Source organism: Mirounga leonina, unplaced genomic scaffold (genome assembly GCF_011800145.1).
Source record: "Mirounga leonina isolate KUSES-001 unplaced genomic scaffold, KU_Mleo_1.0 Mir_101595, whole genome shotgun sequence".
Classification (NCBI taxonomy): Eukaryota; Metazoa; Chordata; class Mammalia; order Carnivora; family Phocidae; genus Mirounga; species Mirounga leonina.
This window is the reverse complement of record NW_023270158.1, coordinates 15,871,431-15,882,421: the sequence shown is the minus strand read 5'-3', so window position 1 is coordinate 15,882,421 and position 10,991 is coordinate 15,871,431. Positions and strand designations below refer to the sequence as shown.

General features: G+C 41.3%; 1 protein-coding gene and 1 pseudogene across 3 annotated transcripts in view; both read left to right on the top strand.

Annotated features, from left to right (window-relative positions):
* The first annotated feature begins 594 nt into the window (after nucleotides 1-594).
* Nucleotides 595-10,991, top strand: part of TAB3 (TGF-beta activated kinase 1 (MAP3K7) binding protein 3) — a 58,724-nt gene continuing 48,327 nt past the window's right edge. For 2 of the 3 annotated variants that reach the window (XM_035001195.1, XM_035001177.1), the window contains exons 1-2: nucleotides 5,894-6,754; nucleotides 6,992-7,106. The gene's annotated coding sequence lies outside the window, so the exon portion shown is untranslated. Of the gene's footprint in view, nucleotides 1,372-5,893; nucleotides 6,755-6,991; nucleotides 7,107-10,991 lie in introns of those variants that run through there. The other variant, XM_035001186.1, reaches the window with a different exon arrangement.
* On the top strand, nucleotides 3,503-4,172 carry LOC118007931 (annotated as a pseudogene).

The window sequence follows — 10,991 nt, the reverse complement described above, 5'->3', positions numbered from 1 at the left end:
CTCCAGTCTTTGTTTTAAAGTCTATTTTGTCTGATATAGGTGTTGCTACTCTGGCTTTTGTACACAGTAAGCTTTTTTTTTTTTTTTTTTTTAAATAGGCTGTGGAGCCCAACATGGGGCCTGAACCCACGGCCCGAGCTCAAGACCTGATCTGAGATCAGGAGTCAGGTGGTTAACCGACTGAGCCACCCAGGTGCCCATGTTACCCTGGCTTTTTTTTTTTCCTCACTTGATTTGTATGATAAATGCTTTCCCATCCCTTCACTTTCAGTCTACATGTGTCTTTAGTTCTAAAGTGACTCTCTTGTAGACCGTGTATAGATGGTTCCTGTTTTTTTAATTCATTGAGTGACCCTGTATCTTTTTTTTTTTTAATTAAGTAGGCCCCACACCCAGTATGAGGCTTGAACTCATGACCCTGAAATCAAGAGTTGCATGCTGTACTGATAGCCAGCCAGGCAACCCTTAACCTTGTATCTTCTTATTGGAGCTTTAGTCCATTTACATTTAAAGTAATTATTGATAGGTAGGTACTTATTTCTGCTTTCCTCTTTATATAAGGCTATTTTTTCACTGAGGCTTATGATCAAGTATTTTTCTTTTTTCATATTTTTGAGTGATAGATGAGTGACTTTGTGAGTTGGGTTATGGGGAGGGCCTCCCAGTCTTTAGTGAGCAGTTGTAATTCTATTGAGAAGGTATAGCAGGTGACAAAGAACCATATACCCTCTTTGCTGTTGGGCTTTGCAGTGAGGGTGTGGTGCTCATTTGGGGTGTGGAAATCTAAAAAATCCTTTACTTTACCAGAGAATAACTTAGACTTGGTATGGAGTCATTTAAATTTTAAGACCTATGGCTCTTAAAGAGCCTGAAACCCATTAATTTTAATGGCTAGTATAAATGGGGAGCTGTAGGGACCCCTGATGGTTTGGCAGAGATGCAGTTAAAGTTCCTCTTGCTAGCTTTCTGTGAAGATGAAACCTCAGAAAAGCTTTGCCCTAACCCTAACCCTCTGCTGTTGCCGGCTCTCCCTTAGGTACTGGAAGTGACTTAGTGGGAAGGGGAACAAGGTGACTGATACAGTCAGGTGAACTTTCTATTAGTATTGATAGAACATCAACTTTATTCTCTGGAATTTCATGTAGTAAAGCGGTACAAACAGCTGCTTTCTCTTTCATGACCATTTATTTGCTGTATAACTTGCTCATGCTCTTTTCTTTAAACCTTTCATAGTTGAAATCTTACCTGTTGGGTCTTTAATTTTTTTAGGATAGTGTCTGCAGCCTTTTCTCAAGTTTTTCACCGTGAATTGTTGTGTGTCAAACTGGACAAGGTATCTTATTTGAAGCTTCATCATTTGAAAAATTGGAGGTAAGGAGTGTATATCTATATATATGTCTTTATTTCTGTAGTTATTAGAACAACCACCTTTTTTGAAATCTAATCTGTATTGCTGTTAACATGTTTATCTTATCCCCTCACTCCCATCCCTTTTGTGCATTGAATAGCAAGGATGAGAAAATAAAAGATGTCCAGGTAACCTCAGATGTCCAGGCCCTTAATTCAGGACCCTAAGGAGGTCTTTGTAGATTTCATTGTTTTAATTAGAAACCTCACCAGCCAACGGAAGGGTAATTTAGCAGTTGATTTTGAATTAAAGGGGCAAATCCTACCCAGGTTCCAGACACCCAGTGGTTGTGGCTCGAGCTGGTAGAGCTTCAAAGACCTGCCCTCAGGAGTAACTGAGTGTGATGTGTGCATGTGCTGATCTTCCAACTTCCTAGTTTTTGTTGTAATTTTTCTTACAGGTCCGTGTTCAACAACCGAATTGTATAGATGATAAATCTAGTATTATAAACAAATACAGGTATAATTTTTTAAATGGTAGCATCATTCTTGCTTTGAGCCATTGATAGATCTGTTTCAAGAAAGACGGTATAATAATATCACCTTTGATTTCTATCTAGTTTGTTTTTCCACCTTATACAAACGTTCCCACTCTTTTAAAACATCTGTTTCCTAGTATAATAACATGTGTGGGTGTGTGTTGTGAATTAAACACTGGACAAGATGTTATGAGGCCTGTTTTATAAACTTAGCTCTTTTAGCAAATTTTAAAATCCCTGTGGCCTTCAGTTACCTTCTTGTGTAAAACAAGGGGATTGTACTGAGGTTGGATTCAGGGTTTCTCAACCTTGGCACTATTGACATTTGGGGCCAGATAATTCTTTGGTGTCAGGGGCTGTCCTATGCCTGTAGGATGTTGAGCAGTGTCCTTGGCCTCTGCCTACCAAATGCCAGTAGCATCTCTCTTCACTATGACAACTAAAATTGTCTCCAGACATTTCCAAATGTGCCTTTTTGGGCAAAATCATCCCCAGTTGGGAGCCACTTGGTTACATGATGCGTAGAGTTCCTTCCAACTTTCTATTTCTATTGTTTTTATTTCAAAAAAATCCTATTCTTTGCAACCTAGCTTAAATATCATCTCTTCGATGAAGCTTTCCTTCATGCTCTTTTTCCTTGTCTTATTTTAATTGTTTCTGTATCTGACAACTTATTATAAAACTTAATCCCACTCTGTCATTGTGTTTCTTTGAGGGCATGGGTCTTCTCTACCTCTAAGCTGCGTGCTCAGATTTTGTTAAATGAATGAACAGTGGATTTGGGAGGATTATCAGGTTTGTCATTGTTAAATAAATGATTATAAATGATATTTTTGTTCATCTTTCTTACCTTGGAAATTCCCACAGTTTGTGATCTTGAATTTCTGGGTTTAGGAAACTGATTACTTAAAGAAATCTTTTTAGAAGGCAGGAACCTCCAGTAGTATGTGAGGAAGCCACACAAAACACATTGAGGCTGCATTTGAGAAAGATAAAGTCACATAAAAATTCATAACATAAAGAGATGTTTTGGCTTTTATATCCAGATGTTTCTCAACTCCATTTGGTTAATTAGAAAGCTTCCATCTATTCAGATAAAAGTAAAATGGAAAGGTAGTAAATATTCTTTCTTACATAACCTATAATACCTTGCTATATTGTAAGTCAGTATTTCTCATAGCAACCCACAGTAAAACAAAAAAATAAAAAACAACACATTTAAATCATGATTTAATACATATCCACACTCAAACAAGTTTTTTGAACCACTGTTGACCATTACTGTGTATAAAGCACTCTGATACTTTCTATGACATTACTTTTTTTTCCTTAAATACTTGTCATCACCCAATAAATTTGTTACACAATTCACTAATAGGCCACAACTTACCATTTGAAAAACAGTTATAAGTAATCTCTTTAATAAAATGTGGATATGATCTGCCTCTAGCATGTGTTACCAGTCAGTTGTCCTGTCTTTCTTTTTAAATAATGCCATTAAGAATTGACCTAATGAAGACCTTGGAGGGAGGGACGGCAGGCCAAGAGAGCGGCACCCGGGTCCGGTGCCGAGCCTAAGCCAGCCGGACGAGAGGCAGCCCACCCGCAGCCTCGACCTTGGCCCTGCCAGCATGGCTGGCTGGACCATATGGACTGAGACCCAGAGCTGGGGTAAGGATGACATCAGGAAAGTGATGGCAACCATCGAGAAGGTCTGGAGATGGGAGATGTCCTGGGTGACTGTGGGCAACACTTCCCTTCATATCTTCAAGTGGGTGCTAGTGGTGGATCCCCAGGAGGAAGAGTGACAGAGGGCAGGTGGGGGTGCAGAGAAATCCTCAGGCCTAGAGTAGCAGGGCAGGGACACCAGTCCCCGGGCGCAGGGTCGCCCTCCTCATCCTGCTGGATCTCCCTGAGAACCATAATCAGTTTCCATTCGGGAGGCTCCCTGCAAAAGGGCACCGAGCCCAGCCCTGGGGGCATCTGCCAGCCCAGCTGCCCTGTCACTTGCCAGACCACCAGAAGGGGTCGCAGAGGATGCTCGGGCCCCCATGGCTGGGCTAGAGAGCAATCCCGGGAGCATTACTGCAGGCAGCACCGATGAACCCCAGTGCTGACCAAGGAGGATTCTGTTCCAGAATTGCTGGAGGCTGAGGCCTTTGGAGTTTACCCTGTCTTTGAGCTAGTGCCGCCTGTCCCCAGGGCAGACCAGGGTGACACAGAGGACTCAGAGGGCACCCCCTCCCCCTACTCAAGCACATCTGCCCAAATGCCCCCGACCCCTGAGAAGCCGGCCTGTCTGTCCTGTTGCCTAAGGAGCCCCTTTGGCTTTTTACAAATAAACACCCTTTTGTTTAAGAAAAAAAAAAAAAGACCTTGAAACACCTTGATTCCCAATTAATGTAAAATCCTGTATTTTGTCATTTATACTAAGTATTTAGTGTGCACAAGGCACTGTTGGTTTTTTGTTCTCAAGATTTACAGTGATAATACCTAGAGGAGAATAAAAAGTTAAAAAACATTATTTCAGGTGTTCATAGTGGTAATAAACGCATGACTTTTTGGGCATTTAGGAAGGGGAGAAAGCTGTGGTGATTTAGGTCACTGGGAGAAAGTTAGCATGAATGTGGGGTGGATTTCTCATTGTCATATCAGAGATCTGAAAAAGCTATTACATGTGGTAGAAAACAGCATTCATGTAGGTGCCCAGGACTTTTGCTCATTTTTTGGGTAATGTTTAAGATAAAGTAATTGAGAAATTAAAAAGTAAGAAAAAATATGGTAAAGTGCTGAAAATATACAGATAAACAGGGTATGTTAACTCCTGTGGTTATAAAATGAGGTTCAGTCAGAAGATTAATTAGAGGGGCACCTGGGTGGCTCAGTCGTTAAGCGTCTGCCTTCAGCTCGGGTCATGATCCCAGGGTCCTGGGTTCAAGCCCCGCATCGGGCTCCCTGCTCAGTGGGAAGCCTGCTTCTCCTTCTCCCTCTTCCACTCCCCTTGCTTGTGTTCCCTCTCTCGCTCTCTCTCTCTCTCTGTCAAATAAATAAACAAAAAAAATCTTTAAAAAAAAAAAAAAGATTAATTAGAGACTTGTATCTATGGTCCCTCTGATATAAGGCATTATTTGCCCCCAAATGATAAAGTTAACATTGGATTATTAGGTTTACTGGATGAAGGTATGGTAGTTCCCCCCCCCCTTTATCCACAGGGAATATGTTTGAAGATACCCAGTGGATCCCCCAAACTGCAGATAGTACCAAACCCCATAATACTATGTTTTGTTTTGTTTTGAAGATTTTATTTATTTATTTGACAGAGACAGCGAGAGAGGGAACACAATCGGGGGAGCCGGAGAGGGAGAAGCAGACTGCCCGCTGAGCAGGGAGTCCCAACGCGAGGCTCGATCCCAGGACACCGGGATCATGACCTGAGCCGAAGGCACACGTTTAATGCCTGAGCCACCCAGGCGTCCCTACTCTGTTTTTTTCTGTGTATAACCTGTGATAAAGTTTGTAAAGTAGGGACAGGAAGAGATTAATAGTCATAAAATAGAATATTTATGACCGTATACTGTAATGAAAGTTATGTGAATGTGGTGTCTCTCTTAAAACAGCTTATTTTGGGGCACCTGGGTGTGGCTCAGTTGGTTAAGCAACTGCCTTCAGCTCAGGTCGTGATCCTGGAGTCCCAGGATCGAGTCCCACGTCAGGCTCCCTGCTTAGCGGGGAGTATGCTTCTCCCTCTGACCTCTCCCCTCTCGGGCTCTCTCTCATTCTCTCTCTCTCTCAAATAAATAAATAAAATCTTGAAAAGAAATAGCTTATTTTAGGGGCACCTGGGTGGCTCAGTCAGTGAAGCATCTGCCTTCGGCTCAGGTCATGGTCCTGGGGTCCTGGGATTGAGCCCCACGTTGGGCTCCCTGCCCAGCCGGGAGCCTGCTTCTCTCTCTTCCCCTCTCCCTCGCTTGTGCTCTCTCTCTCTGTCTGAAATAAATAAATAAAATATTTTTTTAAAAAAAGCTTACTGTACTGTACTCACCCTTCTTATGATGATGATGTGAGATGATAAAATGCCTGCCTGATCTACAGTGGGATGAATGGCATAGGCACTGTGACATAGCGTTAGGCCACTATTGACCTTCTGATGCTATGTTGGAAGGTGGATCCTCTGCTTCTGGACTGCAGTTGACCACGGGTAACTGAAACTGCAGGAGGCGAAACCACATGTGAGAGGGGACTATCGTAGTTTCTGAATGATGGGGAGAGAGAATACTCGTGTCAAAATAAGCCAGTAAGGTTACTGTTCTTTATATAAATTGCTCTTCATGGAACAGAAATGGATTGTATTATAGTCAGCATTTTTTTAAAAAGATACTTCCTATTTGGGCCGTACAATTTAAAGTTTCCTACGTGCTTGCAGGGCCTGGGCTTCATCCTTTCTTCTATAAATAGATGGGGGCTCAGGATGCAACCTCACAACCAGGTGTGCTTCAGAAGCCTTAAGAAAACAAATGGTGGGTTATGTTTTTATTTTTCTGGACTGCTGCTCTCTTCTTGGGATAATGTCGAATTTAGTTACTGTAGAAAATACTTGTGACCTAAAAGAAAAGATGATGATTCAGCTTGTGATGGTACTTGGGAAGGAACCACCTGCCCTAAAAGTGTGGGCTAGCCTCCTGTGTGCTGTTACCTATAAGCACCAGAAGGCTTGAGTTTTTGTCATGCTTCCATACTGAGTTAGGAAGTTAGCAAAAGGATAACTAATTCCTCATTTTGTCACTTTTCTAGACTACTGAAAAGAAGGTGCTTTTAGAGCTGGAGATGTGAATAAGACTCCTGTGCCAGAGATCATAAATCATCTTGAGGTAAATTTTTTAAAATTAAGTAGATTGTTTTGTACAGCTTTAATTTTACAGAAAAACTGAGAGGATAATACAGAGAGTTCCCATATGCCCAGTACCCAGTTTCTTCTATTATTAATAGATGACCTTGGCATGGTACGTTTGTTACAGTTAATTAACCAATATTGAAACACTGTTATTAACTAAAGTCCATAGTTCACTCCCTTTTCCTTTTTAACTAATGTATTTTTTCTGTTTTAGGATCCCACCGGGATGACGTTTAGTTGTCATGTCTCCTTAGGCTCCTCTTGCTGTGACAATTTCTCAGACTTTCATTGGTTTGATGACCTTGTCAGTTGTGAGGAGAACTGATCAGGTATTTTGTAGAATGTCCCTCAATCTGGATTTGTCTGATGTTTTTCTCATTGTTAGACTGGTGTTCTGGGTTTTGGGGAGGAAGACCACAGAGGTAAAGTGCCATTCTTATATTCTTGTCACATCACGTCAAGAGTACGTACTGTCATCATGATTTATCACTGTTAATGTTGGCTTTGGTCACCTGGCTGAGAAGGTTTATGTCTGCTTTCTCCATTCTTCACTCTAATGTTACTTTTTTTTTTTTTTTAATTCTCTTTTGTACTGTGTTGTTTGGAATGAAGGCACTGTGTAGTCGCCACTTAAGGAGTCGGAAGTTATACTGCATCTCCTTTTGGATGTTCTACATAAATTATTGGGAATTCTTCTGAATGGGAGATTGTGTCTTCTCCCCTATTTGCTTATTTATTTAGTCATTTCTTTGTATCATTAGAGGTTCATGGATAATTATTTTATACTTTGGGTCATATTCCTTTACTACTTTATTTTGTTGCTTAAATTTTTCTAGCCTTGGCCATTGATGAGCTCTTTTGGTTGGCCCATGTGTTACCTTAACATGCCCCCATTGTCATGGGGTGGGGTTCCTTTTGAGCACTTCCTTACTTTCGGGCATTGTAAGATACTCCAGACTTATCCTGTGTATCCCCTGTTTTAGTTCTAGAATCAGCCATTTCTCCTGAAAGCCCTGGTTCCTTTTATTAGAGAATGCTAATGTTATTAGAAATCAAGATCTGAGTACTAGGTAGGCTCACTGCTACTTTGGGGGGGTGATGTTTCTAGGTTCTGTTAGCTGAAATCCCACGTATACACTATCTGTATATTTATGCATGTCTGTACATGTTTCTCTGTATCTGTTTTTATATATTTATATCAATATTAAGCTAAGCATGAGTTTTTACTGATGTCCTCAACCTAATCCATTACCACATGGATCATTCTAGCCTTCTCTCCTTGCTTGTCTGTAACCTGTCCCAAACAGTGAGAAACCTGGCTTTCACCATTCACCATCAATGTACTTAATTGTTCACTCCTGGTGTGTGTGTGTGTGTGTGTGTGTGTGTGTGTGTATATAATATAGATGTATATCAGTTTTGTTAACTTTTACCCCTATGGGAAACAGCTTTATCAACTAGAGTGCGTTGCTTATGTATATTTCCTTTTACCTTTACTTTAGTCTTACAAATGCCACTCATTTCCAAAATTATGTAGGTCAGCACCTTTCCCCCCCAACCCTCTGGAATGACATTGTTTCACGCATTTGTAATACAGTTAGATTACGTCATATGGTGTCTGTTCCTTCCTGGGATCCCCTGACCTACTAAATGATCTTAAATTTGCATACTTTAAGGCTCACTCTTGGGGCGCCTAGGTGGCTCAGTTGGTTAAGCATCTGACTCTTGATTTTGGCTCAGGTCATGATCTCAGGGTCATGAGACTGAGCCCTGCATCAGGCTCCGGGCTGGGCATGGAGGCTTCTTAAGATTCTTTCTCTCCCTTTCCCTTGTTCCTCGCCTCCTCAAAAAGAAAAAGGGTTCACTCTTTGTATTATAAAGTTCTGTGGGTTTTGACAAGTGCATGATGTCATGTATCTACTATTAGAGTATTATACAGAATAATTTCACCCCCTTAAAATTGCCTATGCTTCATCTATGAACCCTCCCCACAAACCCCTGGCAACCACTGATCTTTTTGCTGTCTCTATAATTTTGCCTTTTCCAGAATGTTCTTGAGATATTTTTATAGTAGGAAACCTTTGATTTTTCTAACCTAGATACCATTTTTTCCTACCACCAATCAGTATTCCTAAATGAACAAAATATTTCTAGTAAGAATCAAGGCTTTCCCATTTCTTTTTTCATAGACCACTCTATAAGGGCATTTTGCTTTATTTTTTAATATCCTACTTCTTTGGGGCACGTGGGTAGTTCAGTCGATGGAAGATGCGGCTCCTGATTTCGGGGTCATGAGTTTGAGCCCCATGTTGGGCGTAGACCTGACTTAAAAACTAATAATTGGGGCACCTGGGTGGCTCAGTCAGTTGGGCATCTGGCTCTTAGTTTTGGCTCGGGTCATGATCTCCTAGGTTGTGGGATCAAGCCCTGTGTCAGGCTCCCCACTGGGCTGGGAGTCTGCTTCAGGATTCTCTCCGTCTGCCCCTCCCCACTGCTGGCTCGAGCTCCCTCCCCGCCCCCCTTCTCTCCAAAAAATAATTAAAAAAAAAAAAATAATAAAGAGTAAAAAAACTAATACTCATATCCTGCTTTTTTGTTACCATACTCAGAATTGGGAAAAGATCCCAAGTACCTTTATTTTTTATTTATTTATTTATTTTTAAAGATTTTTTTTTTTTAATTTATTTATTTGAGACAGAGAGAATGAGAGAGAGAGAGCACATGAGAGGGGGGAGGGTCAGAGGCAGAAGCAGGCTCCCTGCCGAGCAGGGAGCCCGATGCGGGACTCGATCCAGGGACTCCAGGATCATGACCTGAGCTGAAGGCAGTCGCTTAACCAACTGAGCCACCCAGGCGCCCCCCAAGTACCTTTATTTTTATTTTTGTTGGGGAGGTCGTGGGGGGCAGCAGGAGGGGCACATATCATGGGTTCTGTAGAGGTGGCAGCTAGCAAGCAGATACTCACTTGGGAGGATGGGTGCTCATTTTAAATTTAAACTGAATATGGGGGCGCTTGGGTGGCTCAGTCGGTTAAGTATCTGCCTTTGGCTCAGGTCATGATCCCAGGAGGGCTCCCTGCTCAGCCCGGAGCCTCCTTCTCTCTCTGCCCCTTCCCCTGCTCGTGCGCTCGCTCGTGCTCTCTCTCTCTCTGTCTGAAATACATGAATAAAATCTTTTAAAAAAAACAAAGACAAAAAATAAACTGAATATGCTTCTATCTGTTTCTGGGGGACTATATTTAACATGAAGATACTTTTGATTCTTTTAATATAAATATTGATCCCTAGTATATCTCCTTTGAGAATATAGTAGAATGTAAGATAGATGCAACAAATATGTGACTGTTTCAGAATGGTTTCCATTATAATCAAAATCCTGTGGGACGATTGTCTTAGAAATCATTTGGAAGGCTCATTTAGGGGAAATAACAATATCGTATTCCTATCCCTTCCTTGTTATTTAGTTGCACCTTTACATATGCATGAAAGATCTTGAAATTGGAACCCTTACCTGTACCAGTAAAAGATCATTAGTTATGCTCCACTACTGGCCACTTCTTGTTGCTGCTTACCTAGAAGAATTTACTATCTAGTACAAAAACCCCTTCTATTTTATAATCAGGTTTTGATTTAAACTGTCTTTAAGAGTTTTGACATCATCAGAGTCTTACGATGTAGCCAGAAGTATAGGAGAATAATGTTTGTTTCCTAGCTTTGCTGCTTGTTGACTCTGTGACTACAGGCAAATTATTTACCCTCTCTGAGCCTCACATTTCCTCATTTGTAAAATGTAGATGATATTATTTGCCTCTCCTGTGGGATAAGGGGGGTTAAATGAGACAAAGCACTTAGCCCGGTGCCTGGTACGTACATATGGCTCAATAAATATCATCTAAAACCAAAACTTCCAAAGCAACAAGAATATGGGTGAAAATTCCAAAGGTTTATATGAGTATACATTTTTTTTTTTAAGATTTTATTTATTTATTTGAGACAGAGAGAATGAGAGACAGAGAGCATGAGAGGGAGGAGGGTCAGAGGGAGAAGCAGACTCCCTGCCGAGCAGGGAGCCCGATGCGGGACTCGATCCCGGGACTCCAGGATCATGACCTGAGCCGAAGGCAGTCGCTTAACCAACTGAGCCACCCAGGCGCCCCGAGTATACATGTTTTTTTTTTAAGATTTTATTTATTTATTTGAGACAGAGAGAATGAG